Source organism: Puma concolor, chromosome E2 (genome assembly GCF_028749965.1).
Source record: "Puma concolor isolate L17-30 chromosome E2, mPumCon1.1.hap2, whole genome shotgun sequence".
Taxonomy (NCBI): domain Eukaryota; kingdom Metazoa; phylum Chordata; class Mammalia; order Carnivora; family Felidae; genus Puma; species Puma concolor.
The window spans coordinates 6920528-6939462 of record NC_141681.1 but is presented as its reverse complement, the minus strand read 5'-3'; the positions used below and the strand labels follow the sequence as shown (position 1 = coordinate 6939462).

General features: G+C 40.4%; 1 long non-coding RNA gene and 1 pseudogene across 1 annotated transcript in view; one reads left to right on the top strand and one right to left on the bottom strand.

Moving 5' to 3' along the window:
* LOC147573337 (uncharacterized) overlaps positions 1-18935 on the top strand; it is a 202410-nt gene that overhangs the window by 16461 nt on the left and 167014 nt on the right. The gene's annotated exons all lie outside the window — the stretch shown is intronic.
* Positions 16278-16412, bottom strand: LOC147573338 (thymosin beta-4-like; annotated as a pseudogene).

Below are 18935 nucleotides of genomic sequence, written 5' to 3'. Positions count from 1 at the left end.
GAGATATTTTTGGCATTGGATATTATAGGAAATAAAAAGTACATGATATCCTTTTATGAGTCTCTATCTCCTGGCATCCTAAAATTTCCTCCCCATCACAATATAAAGAATTAAAGTACAGTTTTATGTTGGAGATGAGAGACATCCCTAATTTTGGAGAATCCTAGGACAAGACTTACAAATTCTGTCTTTAATGGCCTTCATAAGGCCCGCAGCCCTCAGATTAATGTTGAATCACTAGCTCTTTTGGGGAGTAAGAATGTGAATATTGGTGAAGCCACAATGGTTGTGTATCTATTGTGCCAGACTCTATAAGCTTGATTGCTTTTATGTATCTTTTTTTTTAAAGTTTATTTATTTTGACAGAGAGTGAGTGTGAGTGGTGTAGGGACAGAGAGAGAGGGAGAGAGAGAATCCCAAGCAGGCTCTGTGCTGTCAGTGCTGAGCTGACCTGGGGCTCGATCTCATAACCATGAGATCATGACTTGAGCTGGTATCAGTAGGTGGATGCTTAACCAACTGAGCCACCCAGGCACCCTGCTTTTATGTATCTAATAAAAAGTGAAATAATGAAGTCTTTTTGAAAATTGTTGTATGTTTCATTTGTATTAAGGAGTACCAAGAAAATTGTGTGTGTGTGTGTGTGTGTGTGTGTGTGTGTGTGTGTGTGAGAAAAATCATAGGGCAGAGCTGTGGTCACTTCGTCAGCTCCTCTGTGCTTTGGGAACAGCTTCTTCAAGTGCTGAAAAGTTTTTTTTTTTTTTTTTTTTAAGTTTATTTATTTTGACAGAGAAGGGCGGGTGGGGGGGGGGGGTGGTGGGAGAGAGAGACAGAGAGAGAATCCCAAGCAGGTTCTGTGCTGCCAGTGCAGTACAGAGTCTGATGCAGGGCTCGATCCTGTGAACTGTGTGATCGTGACCTGAGCCAAAACCAAGAGTAGGATGCTTCACTGATTGAGCCACCCAGTCGCCCTGTCAGTGCTGAAAGCTTTTAGGTTCTGTTTCATTTTAATAAGGGAGTTGTAGTTCTAATGTAACACACACAGCCCTATCTAATTATATAATAGATCACATTTGTTTTGACATTTAAGGTATTCTTAACATGTTTTGCAAGCATTTTTTGGTCCAGTTTCTACCATATATTGTGAGTCCTTTGCACAAACATATTTTCTATATTCTAATTCTTTGTATTCTTGTATGTGACACCCACTGCAGATTGCAGGGATTCAGTAAATCCTGGTAACTTGCCAGTTTTAACTAGTAGATAAGATAGTTCTTTCAAGGTTACAAAAAACTTTAGCAATTAACAGCAGAAGTGGTCTTAAGCTCTTTTCTTTCTTTTTTAATGAAGATATTTTTATAGGGGTATATTACAGACATACAACATTATATTAGTTTTAGGCATACAACATAATGATTTGATGTTTATACATATTGTAAAATAATCACAATAAGACTAGTTAACATCCATCACCATACATACTTAAAGGTTTTTGGTTTTGTTTTGAGGGTTTTTGTTGTTGTTATGAGAACTTTTAAGATTTGCTCTTTTTAGCATTTTTTTTTTAATTTTTTTTTTCAACGTTTATTTATTTTTGGGACAGAGAGAGACAGAGCATGAACGGGGGAGGGGCAGAGAGAGAGGGAGACACAGAATCAGAAACAGGCTCCAGGCTCCGAGCCATCAGCCCAGAGCCCGACGCGGGGCTCGAACTCACGGACCGCGAGATCGTGACCTGGCTGAAGTCGGACGCTTAACCGACTGCGCCACCCAGGCGCCCCTCTTTTTAGCATTTTAAAGTATGCAATACATTATTAAGTAGTAGTATTAGAGTCAGTATTTAAGCTCTTAAGGAATACATTTAGGGAAAGATGTGTTACATTTCTGTTGATTTGGTAGCATTCTTCCTATGATTTCCACTTCTTCTTAAAAACTTTTTTTTCTGTTTAAACTTACTTATTTTAGAGAGAGAGAGTGAAACAGGGGAAGGGCAGAGAGGGTGGGAGGGAGAGAGAGAGAGAGAGAGAGGGAGAATCTTAAGCAGGCTCCACACTCAGCAGCTCAGCACAGAGCCTGACACAGGGCTGGATCCCATGACTCTGGGACATGAACTGAATCCAAATCAAAAGTCAGATGCTCAACTGACTGAGCCACCCAGGTGCCCTGATTTACACTTCTTAAAGAAAGTGATAGGGACACCTGAGTGGCTCAGTCTGTTAAGTGTCTGGCTCTTGATTTTGGCTCAGGTCATGATCTGGGGGCTCATGAGTTCCAGCCCCAGGGCTTGGGGCTGACAGCGTGGAAACTGCTTGGAATTCTGTCTCTCCCTCTCTCTGCCCCTCCCCAGCTCACGTGCTTTCTCTCTCTCTCAAAACAAATAAATAAACTTAAAAAAAATGGTTAAAAAAAGGTAACAGTAGATATAATTTAAGTATTTTAGCTACTGTCATTGTCTAATCTATTAAGCACATAATTGCTCCGTGTATGCTTTTAAAAATACATCCCGTTTGACCATATCTTCATATTTATTTTGTTTTTGAACAACCTTTCATTGTTAGTTCAAATCATAGTTTTCCTGGCCAGTCAAGTAGATGTTAAGTACAGGAGGGAGGCTGGGTCTCTGGAGTATCAAGATTTCTCTTTTCCGCTGGCTCCTTTGATCCATTGTTTGCCTTCTATCTCTAGAGTACCCACCTGACCCACAATTAGCATTTAATAGCAACCGTGGGACCATAGTTTCAGAGATATTTAGCGACCCAAGGCTGAAGCAAGAAGTAAACACACCAAAAATAGATAGATCTGCCTTGGTTAATGAAGATCACAGATGGAAATACTTTTTTTTTTCTTTCCTGTGGACATGGTGGGATTTTAGAACCGATGCTATTAATCAATCTGTCCTAAAACAGAAACAGTTGCAAATATGTAATACAGAGTATCAGTGGAATAGAAAACAAACCTTTAACTAAGCCTGATTTTTTTTGAAGTTGGAAAATGTTGCCAGCCTGTTTTTTATGTAATTGAAAATGTTTAGAAGCTTTCCTGAAGAGTTGATTAATATATCGGAATCAAAAAGGCAATTTTGGGTCTAATTTTGTTTGTTTACTGTGTAGTACAGGATTCTTGGCTTTGAAATTCTGCCATGCAGGGTGAAAAATGACTGTCAGTGTGAAACAAAGTAGTCTATTGAAAAGAACATTGTGTCTAATAGGGAACAGCTGATACCAGCCCAGTGCATGCTCTCTGGAATTACAATATCTCAATCAGTCTGATTGGTGCCTGTGGATAAAGGAGAGTCCACATTTGGCCAACTGTGGCAGAGGTTGGGGGTAGGGAAGTAGTCTCCCCACCCACCCCCACCTCTTGCTGCAAGAATCCCACTATGGGTAGTTGATGGGGAGGCACTCTGGTCTAGGCTGGAGGAATTAGGATAGTTTGGGACCTTGAAAGGCTGCATAAACTGCAGTATCCCCACAAAGGTCGACATGACATTGTGAGGGATGGGTTGCATAGTTTCTGTAGGAGGGCCTGGAATTTTACTTTGGTCCCAGAAGCTTTTCTGAGGACGTCTTGATATTCTGAATCTGAATGAACTAAAATAGGTAGTTGTATTTTGGTACTCAGCTTTTGGAGGAAGAGGCTATGGTTCAAGAAAACTGCTAGAAAAATAATGAGTGAACTCTTAACTAAGAGTTTCTGCCTATTTGGTTAAAACAGCACTACTCAAAAAAAAAAAAAAAACAAAAAAACAAAAAAACAAAAAACCAAAAACAAAACAAAATAAAAACCCAGGATTACTCAAAGAGACAAAAATGCCTGTCCTGGAGTGATTTTACATCCTGACTTTCTCAGGCAAGTGCCAATTTCAAATATTTTCCCATTATTTCAATCATTGACATCTTGCAGAAACTCCATACTTTTGTGGCTAATAGTACTATGCTTGCTAGATGGTCTTTCAAACTCAAAAGCAACACAGAAGTGTTTTTTAGGATCTCAGGTCTTGGTTTGGCGTTCAGAAAATAAGGTCACTGTATGAGGTTGGACTGAAAATCAATCCATACCAAAGGGGTGTTTCTCATGCCTTTGGGTAGATACTAAAGTATCTGGGCCAGGTTGTCACATGACCGCTGCTTGAGTATCTCCCCTGAGATTGGGAGCTCATAGCTCAGAAGGCATCTAATTATAAGTAAGCATTGCATCTGTAGCCAGACCTGTTTCCTGTAACCTTACTCCTCAGGGCCAAGAGAGAATGTCCTCCCTCTGGTTTTGTTGTGCTGGTTCTTCAGATACGCAGGGAGCTACTTTAACCCGCAACCTGCCCCCCCTCCCCCTCCCCCACCAGTCAATCCTCTTTCAGACCAAGTTTCACCATGCCCTTTAATCTTTTCATTCATAACAAGATTATCACTATCCTAGGGCTTTAACACTCCTTTGGCTGTGATTTTCCTGATCTGGCTTGTGCAGAGTAAAACTGGATTCCCACTCCCCTTTAAAAGCCTCTGATAATGCAGTTTAACATACTTTTAGTTCATTTGACAACCATAGCTTAGTGTGGGTTCATACTGAGCTTGTGATCCATTGATGCCTCTTGGTCTATTTCAAATAAATGACTGTTTCCTCCTGACCCTCACCCCCGCTGCACCTCCACCATATGTACCTGGGCATTTGATTCTTAAAATTGGCATATGGGACTTTACCTTTATACGTACTATGTATATTTATATTTTGAATTCTGACCTGCCATTCAAATCCATCAAATCCTTGTAAAATCTCGATTTTTCACCAAATGTGCTGTTTTTTTCTGCCAGCTGCAAATTTACGGAGCTTTTCCATGTCTTCATATGTGTATCATAGTATTGTAAAGAAGCATGCACTTTGTAGTGAGCCAGATCTTGTTTTTTAACCCAGCTTTGTGTACCTGATGCCTGATGTTGGCCTGTTACTTAAACCCCCCAAGCCCAGTTTACTCCTATGAAAATGAAGAAGACAGTACTTTCTTTAGGTTTGTTGTGAGCATTTATAATAACACAAGTGTCTATCCCGTAGTAGGTGATGGTGTTAGTACTAATAAATGTTTTATTGACATGGACTCAGAATCGATTCTCTTATTTTCTTTATCCTTATCTGGGTCAGAGTTAATATTTTGGATAGGGCCAAGGACAGGGTTGTGTAGCCTCTAGATACCATTCTCCATGTTGACATCCATTGATTAGACACATATTATTGAGTGATACATATTTATTGAGCTCAACTATGTTTATGTACTATTCTAGTGATTAGGGTCACAGTGGCAAAAAAACAAAAAACAAAAAACGGTAAAGTCCCTGTCCTTATGAAGCTAGCATTCAAAAGGACAGGGCTACCACATAATGTAGGGACATCATTCACAGAGAATTTGTTGGCTGTGCAAGAGGAAGAAACAGACATATGGAGATACACACACACACATATGTATCATACATAGTATATATAATACAATATTTAGATAATGGTAAGAGCGAAAGTATATAATATGTTATCAGAGAATGGCAAGAACTGTGTAGAAAGATAAAACAAGGGACTCAGAGTTTAATAGAGGGCAAATGCTATCTTATATGAGATAGGTTGGAAAAAACCTCTCTAAGAAGGCAACATTGGGGAGAGTCCTTGTGGAGGGAGGAAGTGAGCTATGCATGAAGGGAAAGGTTCTAGTCACAAGGGCATTGATTTGTTAATTCAAGCGTTTTTGGTATGAATGGTCAACCAGGTATTTATTTCTTTAAACATACTGTCTTATCCACCAGGTCCCAAGAGTATTAAGAGATTTTTTTTTTTTTTTTTTTTTTTTTCTAAATATGCTTGCCCTCATTCATATAAACGTCAGATGGGTCTGACATTGTTTGGGGGCTATGGGGAGGCACAGCATTTGTATTTCCTTGTCCATATGAAGGCTTCTCTGCCTCTGGTGTTTCTCTCTGAGTAAATGTGCACATTCATAAGGTGTAAAGCAAAGAGGACCCGTCAGTCATCCCGATCCTCTGAATTGACCCTTGTGGCGCGCGGCGTGATAGAAGCCTCATCCAGGTTGCTCTCACATCCCTAGCTATGGGTGCAGCACCCCACGTTCACCTGTCCTTACACCTGTGAAAAAGAGGCATGTAGGATCTTTATTATTTCCCCCCAGTGAATCCATCCTGGTTCCTCGTGATCACAACTTCCTTTTCTAAGGACTCACACATCTTCTGTCTCACCATTTTAGAATATCACCATGTTTCACAATCAAGCTTGCACGTCTATAGATCACAGAATAACACTTTTCTCTCCTCATTTTGAGAAACTGGAATACTACTTTTCTAACCCCGTTGCCCCCAGTACCTTCTCTCTTCTCTATGATTTCTTAAAGATTACTGACAGGGACTCTTAGATTACATCTGCCAAGTCTCTCCCACAGTCTGGGATGTAATTTGTTTAGGCCTGGAGACTTGAACTCATTTAAAACAGCAAGATGGTCTCCTGCTATCACTTTAGTTATCTCATACTTCAGTTTCTTCTGAACTACATTTATTCAGCCCTCCTGAGCTTAAAGATCACTCTCCTTGATACCAAAGATGGAAATACAACACAAGTTGTGATCTATGACTTTCTCTTTGTTGTTTGTTAATGTTATATCATCTGTCCCAAGAAGTGAGTGTGTTTTTAAGGTTCATCTCTTTTACTTTGATTGTAGCTGATAAGGGGTGTGTGTGCTTCCAGGTTTGTGGATGAAAGCCTTAAGCGTGTTTCACATAGGCATATTTCACAAGAGGACATTGAGGGATTACCCTCCTATCATGTTATTTCAGTTTAATACTCCTGTGCACATTTTTCTCTGGTTTAGTATGCAGTTGTAAGTGAGGGCTCGAGCCACAACCAAGGGCAAATCCTGGCTGTTGCACTTACTATAGCAGTGAGACCATGGACAGGTCCGTTAGCCTCTCTGCATCTGAGTTGCCTTGTCTGTAAAGTGGAGATAATAATGCTTACCTGGTAGAATTTGAGCGTAAACGATTTAATACAAGGGGCTTAGAATAGTATCTGGCACACCTTCACCATCATCATTTCTAATGTATTCCCATCATCTTTCAAATATATTTTAAAAATTCTGACCTAATCAGAGAGTTCCTCATGAGCCACAGTTGGTCCTGTGGTTAGGGCACATTCAATCCAATTTTTCATATGTTGTATCTCTTTGTGTACCCCATGTCAAACAGTGAGAATTGGTATAGACAGTGATGATGTGAGGCTCTCAAAGACCACGAATTAACAAAGAAAGATTAAATTACATTTAGTGTACTTATGGCAGGAGCAAAATAAATGGACGCATTTTTATAAAGACCCCGATTTGAGTCTGGTTTGAAATAAAAAAGAACTTTCTTCTCAATCAGAGAATCCAAGTAGCCAGTGCACCCATTTCCAAGCCTTCTGGCTTAGTTTGAATGATAAAGGAAGACTTATCCCAGATGAGGCCAAACAAATCTGTAATACCTCATGGGAATTGTAAAATATTATTTCATAGCAGTGTGAAAAGGTAAATTTGCAATCACCAAGGGAACCCTGAGCCTCTCAGATCTTTGGACCATATTAGGGCCTTTGGAATCTTTGATAGAAGTTGGTTGGTTGCTGTATGGGAGGATTCTTTATCCTCCTGCCTTTATGTTTTCAAAATGGATTTTCTTTGGCACAACAACCGTTGCATTCTTGGCCTTCTCTGATTGGAGAAAGAACTAACATACTTAGGCTTTTCTTCCTTGGAGCTCTCCTTTCTACAGGATACTGACTCCTGGTAGAAACTTATAGAAGCAGCCACTGCTTAGGTGGGGGAGGTCCTACAGTAGTGCAGTGAGGACTATGATTGGTGGGTCAGTCTGCCTAACTGAGAAGCAGTATTAGCAAGTCTCTTCTGTCCAGACCTCAAGCCAAATTCTCTAATTAGTTTTATCAGTAATAATAATAAAGCTGACACTTTGATTTCTATTTGTCTCCTCTGTCTTGTTTCTCAAGAGATTCTTAAGAAGAGGCAAGAGGGATGTTATTTATTGATTCTGTCATATCTCAAACAATGCAAACAGTAAGAATGAAGGTAAGCAATATTCGTTAGCTTCCTTCTTTACATGTAACCAAGGTGTGAGCCAAAACAGTCTTTTTTTTTTTTTTTAATTTTTTTAATGTTTATTTTTGAGACAGAGAAAGACAGAGCATGAGCGGAAGAGAGTAGAGAGAGAGAGGGAGACACAGAATCCGAAGCAGGCTCCAGGCTCCGAGCTGGTAGCCAGAGCCCGATGCGGGGCTCAAACTCATGAGCTGGAGATCATGACCAGAGCCGAAGTCGGACACCCAACTGACTGAGCCACCCAGGTGCCCCTGAACCAAGACAGTCTTTAGGCAACCTGTACAAAAATTATCTGATTGACTTCCCCCTGGGTAAATCTGCCCTTATTTCTGTCTTTCATTGGGGTCAAACAAATAAATAAATCTGGAAACTCATGATGGAAAAAGAGCTATTGGCAGCAACTAGGTGGAGGGAAAAGCTAGAAGGAATTGATTGGAAAATGACTCTCAGGATTGGGGCGGACCTGCTGTTATTTAGAATAGAAAGTAGCAGAGTGTCAGTGCCCTGGGGCCAACGGGAAGTTTGAGCAAGATCAAGAGCACAGGTAATACAGGTGCAGAGAAGCTAGGATGAGAAATTTCTTAAAATTGTTGTCTTGTACAACAATCCATGCTGTTCCCAGATACGTTTGTAGTTCCCCCTTAACAGCTGCATACCACATTTTATTCTTGCTGAGCCAGAGAGAGCTATGGAGTCAACTAGAAGGTAGAAAGAAAGCAAAATGTGGCCTGGATGTATAGGAGATGAGACATAGATATAGATGTTGAGAACCCCAAAAGTAGAACCAGGTTTAGAAACTGGTTAATGAGCACAATTGGAACAGATTAGCTAGAAGAGAAGATGTGCCAGGCAGGACCTTCCAGGAGTAGAAGGAAATGAGCAAAGGAGAAATTAGAGTTCTTAAGCTGAAGAGCCAAGGAGAACTCTGGGGAACCACAAAGTTAATACCAGGAAAGCTTGAAGATAGTAAGTACTCTTTGGGATTCGGATGGAAGATTGGTTTTCCAAGGGACCAAATACCAGAGTGGACTCTAAATCCAAAATTCATGAAATACTTACTCATTGATTGCTCTGTGACCGTCACAGTACTGGGCACTCGTGAATGAACAGTAGGCAATATGACCTACTCTTTTTCCTTTTTTTTTTTTTTTTTGACTCACTTCTTGCTTTTTTTATTTTTGAGAGAAAGTGAGAGAAAGTGCATGAGTGGGAGGGAGGGGCAGAAGGAGAGAGAGAATCTTAAGCAGGCTCCAAACGGAGTTTGGAGCCCGACGTGGGGCTCAGTCCCATGACCCTGGGGTCATTACCTGAGCTGAAATCAAGAATTGGTCTCTCAACCCACTGAGCCACCCAGGCTCCCCTGTGATATGACCTACTCTTGCTCACATGGGGCTTACAATCTAAGGGGAGGTAGAGCCAATTAAAAAGAAAATGTCACAGGTGCTACCTGGTGCGGGGCGCCATGGCAATACAGAGGCTGTACCTGACCTAGCAGCTGGGAGTGCCATCTAAACTGAGACCTTCCTGAAGGACAAGTCAGAGGTAGGCAATCAAGGAAGTGCATTCCAAGCAAAGTGGGTAGGATGTGACAGGGCCTTGGGGTGGCCAAGAAAGAATTAGGCATTCAGAAACCTGCAGGTGGGTTGAAATCAACCACTCCAAGTGCTTTTTTTTTTTCTTTAATGTTTTTTCATTTTGAGAGTGAGAGAGTGAGCACAAGCTGGGAGAGAGGGAGGAAGGAAGAGAGAGAGAGAGAGAGAGAGAGAGAGAGAGAGAGAATCCCAAGCAGGCTCTGTGCTGTCAGCCCTAAGCCTGACGTGGGGCTCAATCCCATGAACCATGAAATCATGACCTGAGCTGAAACCAAGAGTCGGAGGCTTAACCAACTCAGTCAACAAGGTGCCCTCAGGTACTTTTTGTAGATGAAAATGGGCCTTAGCAAGGTCACCAGGTAGAAAATGTCCCTTAGTGTCTGTTCCTTGGGGTGCCAGCAATAGAGCAATAAAAAGTAGCCTTGAGAGGGGCCCAGGTGAGTGGAATGGGTGCTGTGAGGGTCTCTGGAAGCCGAGGCAATGGGCAGGGCGGGGGGGCAGCATGCTGCCAGATGCAGAAGAAAAGAAGAATACTGCCTAGGCAAGCGGACCTTGTGCATAGCCAGGAGGAAAAAAAAGACAATTTAGTTTTATATGTTACATTTTAATAATAGTCATTTGTAACTGCATAATGAAATTTGTGAACAAAAGTTCATTTCCAGAAGAATAATCTCTAACTGATATGCAATGCCTCAGTAGGATTTGGCCAGGTTTTAATTTTAGCTTGAATAAATAATGTAAGATACTAGGCTGGGTGAGATAAAAGGAAATCTTCGTACTTTCATCTCTCCATGATGGAAATAATAACTACTTTATTTCAAAACAAGTTTCCAATTAGTTTCTGTGAAATATTATTATCCCCTTTTTCCAGATACTGTAGCTCATTTTGAAACTTAATTTTGATAATATATAAACATTTTTTAAACTTACTCTACAGGAATGACAGTTATATTTGGAGAGAGGAACGCTGTTGGGCTGGAACTATATCATTTGGGACTGTTCTAAATAATAGTAAAAATAACATAAGAGAATTAGTCAAAATGTAATCTCTTCCATGACTATTCATGACCTGGCATGGATTTCTCTTTAGACCATTTCCTTTAAGGTTGTTCCATGGACTTTTTTCTTCAAGACTAGTAACATGTCACTTAAGGTTATATACTCTCTTGTCCCCTTTTAAAAAGCTGGTATTATTTAAATAATCAATGAGCTCATTCAGTAAACACCTGAGTACTAACTGTGTGCCAGACCCTGGGCCAGGTGCTGGGGCTTATGTAGTGAATCTGGTAAATATGACATTTGCCTTTGTGGTGCTTACTCTAGGGCTACCTGAGAAATTCTGAGGACACTTTGGGGGAGAGGTCTTATAGAAATAAAGACCCATGTTTTAATTTGTATTTTAAGTCAGGACCTGACCATTATCAATGAATCATTCCAGATGGATAAACTGAGGCACAGATTATTCGGGCTAAACCTGTTAGTAATAAAGCGGTGACTTCAGTTGAAAAGTTGGTCCCCTGTTGAGTCCTTCACTCCCTAGGCCCCATAAGCTCACTTTCCTACAATTGCCGTGTACTGTTCACTCTGTTTTTCTTCCCTCAATGTAGAAAGGCAGACTGGTGATACTATTTTTCAGATGAAGAAAACAAGGCAGGGGGAGTTTTACCCAAGGCCACTTATCACTTTTATGGAGGAGCCAGCATCACAACTCCTACCCTTTGAGTTTCTAGGCCGTTGCCTAGCTACCAAACCTCCCTGCCTCTTCCACTGCACAGCAGCCGAGCAGGCGCTTAATAATCATAATTGATGGTGCTGGCTAAAAGGGAGAGCTCAGAGTGATTCTGGGGAGTTTGTTTTTACATACCAATGAATTTTCTTCTTCTTGTGGTCAATAACCTATACCCATTTGTTTTAGATAGCATCCCTGTCTTAGTCCACAATGAAGCTTTCTTATCTACACTGATGATTTCTCTTTTCTCTCTTTCTCAACTATTCTTTCTGGGGGAAATCTAGTTGCTGTTTACAGGTATCACACATTTTAAAGAAATATTTGTCTTAAAACAAAACGAAACAAAACAAAAAACAATGTCTGGCTTCCCACAGAAGAGCCTCACTATAGCAGTTTTAAGGAATAGAATGCAGTTCAGTGAAAGTTAAATAAATTCCACCAGAAAGTAACACTTCTTAAAGTATTAGCTCCAATAGTTATTTAACTATGTTAAAAATATTTGAGCACCTGTTTGTTCCAGATACCATCGTGAATAAAAAGATAACTTTGTTTATCCTTTCAGTGATGATTTATTGAGTGCCCGACATGTGCAAAATACCATCCATATGCTGGGGATTCTGTACTTGTCCTTATGTTGCAGATAGTCCAGGGAGGAGAGTCAGATAGTCTGAGAGGATCACATGAGTAGACGATTGCAACTTTCACATGTGCCTCAAAGAAGGAGCACATGATGCTGTGAGTGCCCATTGTGGTGGCTTTAGCAGTCAGGGAAAAGTGGTACTCCAGTTGAGTTGTGATGAATAAGCAGAGGGAACTAGACAAATAGGGAAGGAAAGAGCATTCCAGGCAGAGGAAACACATTCAAAGGCCCTGTGGTGGGTGAGAACATGTGGAGTCTAGGAACTGTAAGACTAGCATGGTTTGAGTAAAATAAGAGGTTGAGAGGAAGCTGGAAAGGCAGGTAGAGGCCAGACTGTGCATGGTATCAGATGCTTGTACTGTGTTACCTCATGGCCTCAGCCTGCTTTCAGCCAAGGCTATGTGGATCGTGCCATGCAAGCTCCCACCAATTCTGTGCTGACCTCATTCCAAGTGTGCCTGGGGCTTCTCTGGTCCCCAGGCCTACTTCCCTTATAGGAGACCACTGGCAGTCACATGTGAGCAAGTCTCAAGTGCCAGGGAATTAGCACCCACAGGCAACCCCTCCCCCCCCCCCCCCCCCCCGCCCCAGCCATTGGTGGATGAAAGCCTATAGGTGAATGCTTCTCCCCTTTGTCTCTGGGGGCAATTCTGAAATGCATTCCCCACACTCCCTCAGAAGTTCCATTTCCTCCCTTTCCCTAAACCATGACTCCTGTTCCTTGAGGTCACTTCCCAAATGAAAAAGCACAGGCAAGCTTTTGTGTTCTGTTGTTTGGGGGGTGGGGGGGGAGCCAGAGAAAGATGCCATGTGAAGGAACTTGGAATTTTGTCTTTGTCTTAAAAGCTGTGGAAAATGATTGTTTTAACAGGATGGTGAATTAGCACTTTTGCACTTCAAAGAGATCGTTTTGGCTGCAGTGTGGAAAATGGATTGGAGGAAGGCCAGGGTAGGTGAGGGTGGAATAGTTCATGCACTGTAATAGTCTAGGCAAACATAGTTGGAACAATAAAGATGGAGAGAAATAGATTTCAAAAATATTTAGGGCTCCTGATTGACAGGACTTGGTGACAGATTGGCTATGGCAAGCGAAGGAGAAGGAGGTATTTGAAATGACTCCTAGGTGTCTGACTTTCTTAGCTGAACGGATGATGATGCTCTTCCCTCAGATGGGAGACTCTGGAAGGTCAGGTGTAGGCGAGGGAGTACCAGTTAAGGTTTTGTATGAACCTAATAGAAGCTGGCTTAAACAAAAGGGGGATTAGTTGGCTAACAGAAATGGAAAAAAAAAAAAAGGTAGATTGGCTTTAGGCAGGACTTGTTTAGGGACCAAACAATGTGACAAGGATCAGTCTCTCAGCTTTGCTTCCCTTGGGTACCTTTGGCTGCTTAGGGGGGAAGCAAGATGACCACATTCTCATATGACCAAGTACAGGAAGAGGGCTTTTCTCTCCAGAAGCCAGCTAAAGCATCATGGTGACTCATTTGCTCTGATTGGATTATATGCTCACAGGCCAAGAGACACCCTGTTTAGGGGGATAGGATATGTGGATTGGTGTAATCACTGCTTACCCCTGGTTGTGGATGAGGGTGGGGTCAGTCTCGTGGAAACTCATTTGGCCCAGAGTGGGAGGGCTGAAGTCCTTGAAGGAAATTGAGATGTTGCTGCTGTTAAGAAGGGGAAAATTGGTGCTAGGAAAGTAACCAGCAGTTCTCAATACCACGGAGAAAGTTCCTGAGTTTTGTTCTGAACATGTGTTTGAGGTACCTTTAAAGATCTTCAAAAGACGATGGATGCATGGAGTTAATTCAGAGGAGAGTTCTGGGATGGATGTAGCTTGGGAATAATTTGCATAAAAGTAGCCCTGAAACTGAGGGAATGGATAAAATTAACTAGGAGAGGAATACATACTGAGAAGAGAAGAGGACCACGCACCAAAGATCAAGTGTGGAAGCATTCCAACATTGAGTTGGAATTCTCCTAGGTCAAGGGTAATTAATCTGAAAATAAAGAATAACAAAGAGGTAGGAAGAAATCTTGGAGCACTGACTTATTTAATAAATAATGAATGTGACACATAATAGCTGCCTCCTTGGAATTCACAGTCCAGTAACCAGACTTGAGTTCAAAATTGATGTAGAGAGAACTTCAATTTCCACAAGTTAACAGTTGTATTAGAGGCATAAACCCCCAGCACATCCAGTGGGAGCACAGAGAAGAGAATGGCTAATTGTTCTTGGCAGGGTAAAGGGATCACGTGAGAATCTTAAGAGATGAACAAGATTTTGCCATTTGGAGAAGGAAAAAGTTCAGGTCCAAGTTCAACTTACATAGAAGAGTCGGGAAGGAATCAGAAGTAAGGGATGAGAACCTAAGCCATGAGAAATTTAGGAAATAGGCAAGGACCTAGTAAATCTGTTGGCTAAGGAGGAAAAGCTGGGGGTATCATTTGGTTATGTTTTGGGATGGCTACTTATCTGTGAGCTTCACTGTATCACTCTATCACTGCAAAACCCAACTTTACTGGCTTTTATCCTGGACTGGCTGGTTGGTTGACATATTATGTTGGTTTTGTTTGTTTGTTTGTTTGGCATTAGAAAGACTCTAAATCTAAAAGGTTTTTATAGTGGATTTTGACTAATTGCTTTCTATTACTTCCAAAGTGAAGACAGAAATAAATGATTACCTTTCAACAAAGGCAATTTCACTTAAACATTAGGAAGTGTTTTCTTATCAGTGAATTTATTTTACTTGTCTGCATCAGCCTTACAACTTATAGACTCAGTCAACGATCATAACAGTCAAAGAAAGGAGGCTGTACAATAAACAAACAAACAGAAAACCAAATAAATAAAATCGGTAAGTTGGGAATGGAAGAGTTAAGAAAATTACATATGGAGCAGTAACCATAACATTTCCAACTAACTAAGGCATGTTTCTGAAGGAAGTATGATTTAGGGATCTGATTAGCCAGAAGAGCTTGGGGAATGGGGCACACTTTCCAGGCATTTCAGGCAGAGGGTAGCTGTGACAGGCACAATAATGCCCTCAAAGATGTCCACATCCTTATTCCTAGAAACTGTGAATATATTACCTTACATGGCAAGGAACAATTCAGGTTGCAGATGACATTAAGCTTGTTAATCAGCTAACTTGAAGAGAGGGAGATTGTTCTGGATTATTCTGGTGGGTCTCATTTAAATTTTTTTTTTTAACATTCATTCATTTTTGAGAGACAGAGAGACAGAGTATGAGCCGGGGAGAGGCAGAGAGAGAGGGAAACATGGAATCTGAAGCAGACTCCAGGCTGTGAGCTGTCAGCAGAGAGCTCCACGCAGGGCTCGATCTCATGGACTGCGAGATCATAACCTGAGCCGAAGTCAGACACTCAACCAACTGAGCCACCCAGGTGTTCCGTGGTGGGTCTCATTTTAAATCATAAGGATCCTTTAAAGTAGAGGAAGGCAGAAGAGGAAGTCAGAGAAAGATGTGAAGATGCTTTGCTGCTGGTTTTGAAGTTGGAGGTAGGGGCCATGAACAAAGGAATGCAGGCAGCCTCTAGAAGCTGGGGAAGTTGGAGGTAGGGGCCATGAACAAAGGAATGCAGGCAGCCTCTAGAAGCTGGGAAAAGGCAAGGAAGCACATTCTCCTCTGGAGTCTCCAGAAAGGAGGGTTCTAACTCTGCTGACATCTCAACTATAGCCCAGTAAGAGCCATTTTGGACTTCTGAGCTGCAGAACTGTAAGATAATACACTTGTGTATTTTTTAAAATTTTGGTTTTAAAACTTTATTTGATTCTGAGAAAATTGTGCATTGCAAGAATTAAAATCATTTGAACAACAACAACAAATGGCACTCTGATTAAACTATATTTTACAGCCTGCAGGATACCTTGGGCCAGCTTGGTTTTCACTAGAGATTTCTCTGCCAGCCTGCCACCACCTCCCACCCCTCCCAGCTTCTTTCTTCACCAACATGCAAGTTCTTTTCCTTCCTTGTCAGCCAGAGAGGCCCATTGGAGAGGCAGGTTCAGCCTTCCTTGCCAGTAGTTCTTTGACTTGAAAAGGGGGCAGCACAGTCATTTAAACTGGATCCAACCTCTTGGCTTCTTACAAAGTTAAACAGCTCAAAGAAAGATAAGAAGACAATGCTTGTGGAACAGACAGTATGTATTGGCTTGCACGCCTCATTACAATTCACCTGCTTGTGGCTCCCATTCAGTGGTTTCTTCTGAAGGCAGTGGATTTTTCTCTTGCATTTTTATCTTCTTCAGTTTCTATGTACCGAATTTCTCAATCTCAGCCATATGGGGTTTGTCAGACATAGTTGTAGAGGAAGCTGAGTGACACATGTGAGCTGGCAAAGTCCGATCTGTGCAGTGGCCACTGAGTCTGAATTTGTATGGTTTTAAGCCAAGTGGCTGAAATAGTCTAATGGATGAAAGACATAGAGTTGGTTTGCTTCTGGAATAGACAGAAGCCAGTTGGAAATAGGGGAGGCCATGCACTCAAGATGTTATTATTACCTCTCTTTGGTTAATTAAAAAAATTTTTTTAATTTGGGATAATTTCAGACTTTTAGAAAAATTACAAAAATAGTACAAAGAATGCTTGTGTATCCTTCACATAAGTACCTAAATTATAACAATTTAACATATATGCTTTATAATTTTCTCTCTCTACATAAATAAATATATACATGAAACATATAACTACAACGTATAGTATATAAATATAGTAAATATTCTCTCTAATATTTCACTATGTGGATATTTTATATTATGTATTATATATAATTTATTGAACTGTTTGAGTAAATTGAAGATATGGTGTCCCTCTCTTCCCCAAATACTTCAATGTGTGATTCCTGAAAAATATAACCACTGTACAGTGACCAAAATCAATAAATTAAAAATGACACAGCATTATTAGGTGATGTAAAAGCCTATTTAAGTGTTGCCAATTGCCTCATTCATGTCTTTACAACAAAGAGAATATTTTTTTTCACATCCAGGATCTAACCCAGGATCATGTGTTGCATTTGGATCTCATATTGTTTGTCTCCTTCAGTCTGGAGCAGTAATTCAGGTTCTCTCTGTTTCTCATGATTTCCACATTTTTAAAGAGTACAGCCAATCATTTTGTAGACTGTCCCTCAGTATGGGTTATGTAATGGTCTTTTGTGATTAAGATTAAGGTTATGCTTTTTGGCAGGAGTTTTCAGCATTGGTACTGTGTCCTTCTCTGTGCATGATATCAGGAGGTACTTGCTGAAGATAATATTGCCAGCTTCACTGTAAAGTTACTATCATTCTCTTTATATTTAATAAGTGTCTTGGGGAGGTATTTTGAGACAATACAAGTATGTTGTTTCTCATTAATACTTTCACTTGCTCATTTTAGCATCCATGATTCTTGTCTGAAACAAGTAATTCTATGGTGGCTGCCATTTAGAGATTCTCCAATTATTTAAACTTTAGATCTATGAGTCTAACAGGTGGGATTTTTTTATTTTTTTATTTTTTTAATTTACATCCAAGTTAGTTAGCATATAGTACAACAATGATTTCAGGAGTAGCCCATGTATTTAGCCCATCCCCCTTCCCATAACCCCTCCAGTAATAAGAGGTGGGATTTTTAAAACATAACCCCAATACCTTCATCTCATCTAAAACCAAATGAACAATAATTCATTAATTTCCCAATTATCTTACAAATTTTAAAAGCTCTTTATTTTGAGATAATTTTAGACTTACAGAAGGATTTCAAAACCAGTGTAGAGGGTTTCTATATGCCAGTAATTTTCTGTTACATCTGTACATCACATTTGGAAGAACTGACAATTTAATAATACTGAGTCTTCTAGTCTATAAATGTGATTATTTGGATCTGCACATATTCTGTTATATATTATAACATGAATGACATATATAGAACTAAATTTCATTTTTGGAGTGCTACTAAAAATGGTATTTAAAAAAAAATCGAATTCTAATTTGTCACTGCAAGTGTGCAGAATTGACTTTGTATCCTGCAGAGGTGCCAAGCTCATATACAAGCTCTAAGAGATATGTCTGGTGTATATTTTGGGATTTTCTATATAGACCATCATGTCATATGTGAATGGAGATGATTTTCTTTCTTCCTTTCCAATTTGTAAGCCTTTGATTTCCTTTTGTTGTTTTATTGCACTGGCTAGAATGTGCCCAGTATGATGCATTCAGTATGGTGTTGAATAGGAGTGGTGAGAGAGGACATTCCAGGTTTGATCTAAATGGGAAAGCATTGAGTTTTGGGCCAATTGGTTGTCCTGAGACCTCATTTTCCAATGAGTTTGAAAAAAAAATTGAATTTGAAGATTTGTAGTTTCTGGCATTTTAAGAATATATTTTTTAAGTTTATTTATTTTGAGAGAGAGAGAGAGAGAGAGAGAGGCAGAGAGAGGGAGAGATGGAGAATCCCAAGCAAGCTCCACACTATCAGCACAGAGCTCAACATGGGGCTTGAACTCACAAACCTCAAGATCATGATCTGAGCCAAAATCAGTAGTCAAATGGTCAACTGACTGAGCCACCCAGGTGCCCTTGGCTTTTTCCTTTTTGGTTGTACTAAGTGTGGGACTGATGTTCAGTCTAGCTGTCTATATCCCCAAGTGGAAACTGGAGGCTCCACATGTTTTTTTCTCACAACTGTTTGTTTGAGTCAGAATCCAAATGAGATGTATATAACCTAATGTTGATATGTTCCTTAAGTCTCTTTTGATGTATATTTTGTTCTTCTTTTCCTGTCTATTTGTTCTTCTTGCTATTTTTTTTTCCTGTTACTGTTGTCAAAGACACTGGGTTGTC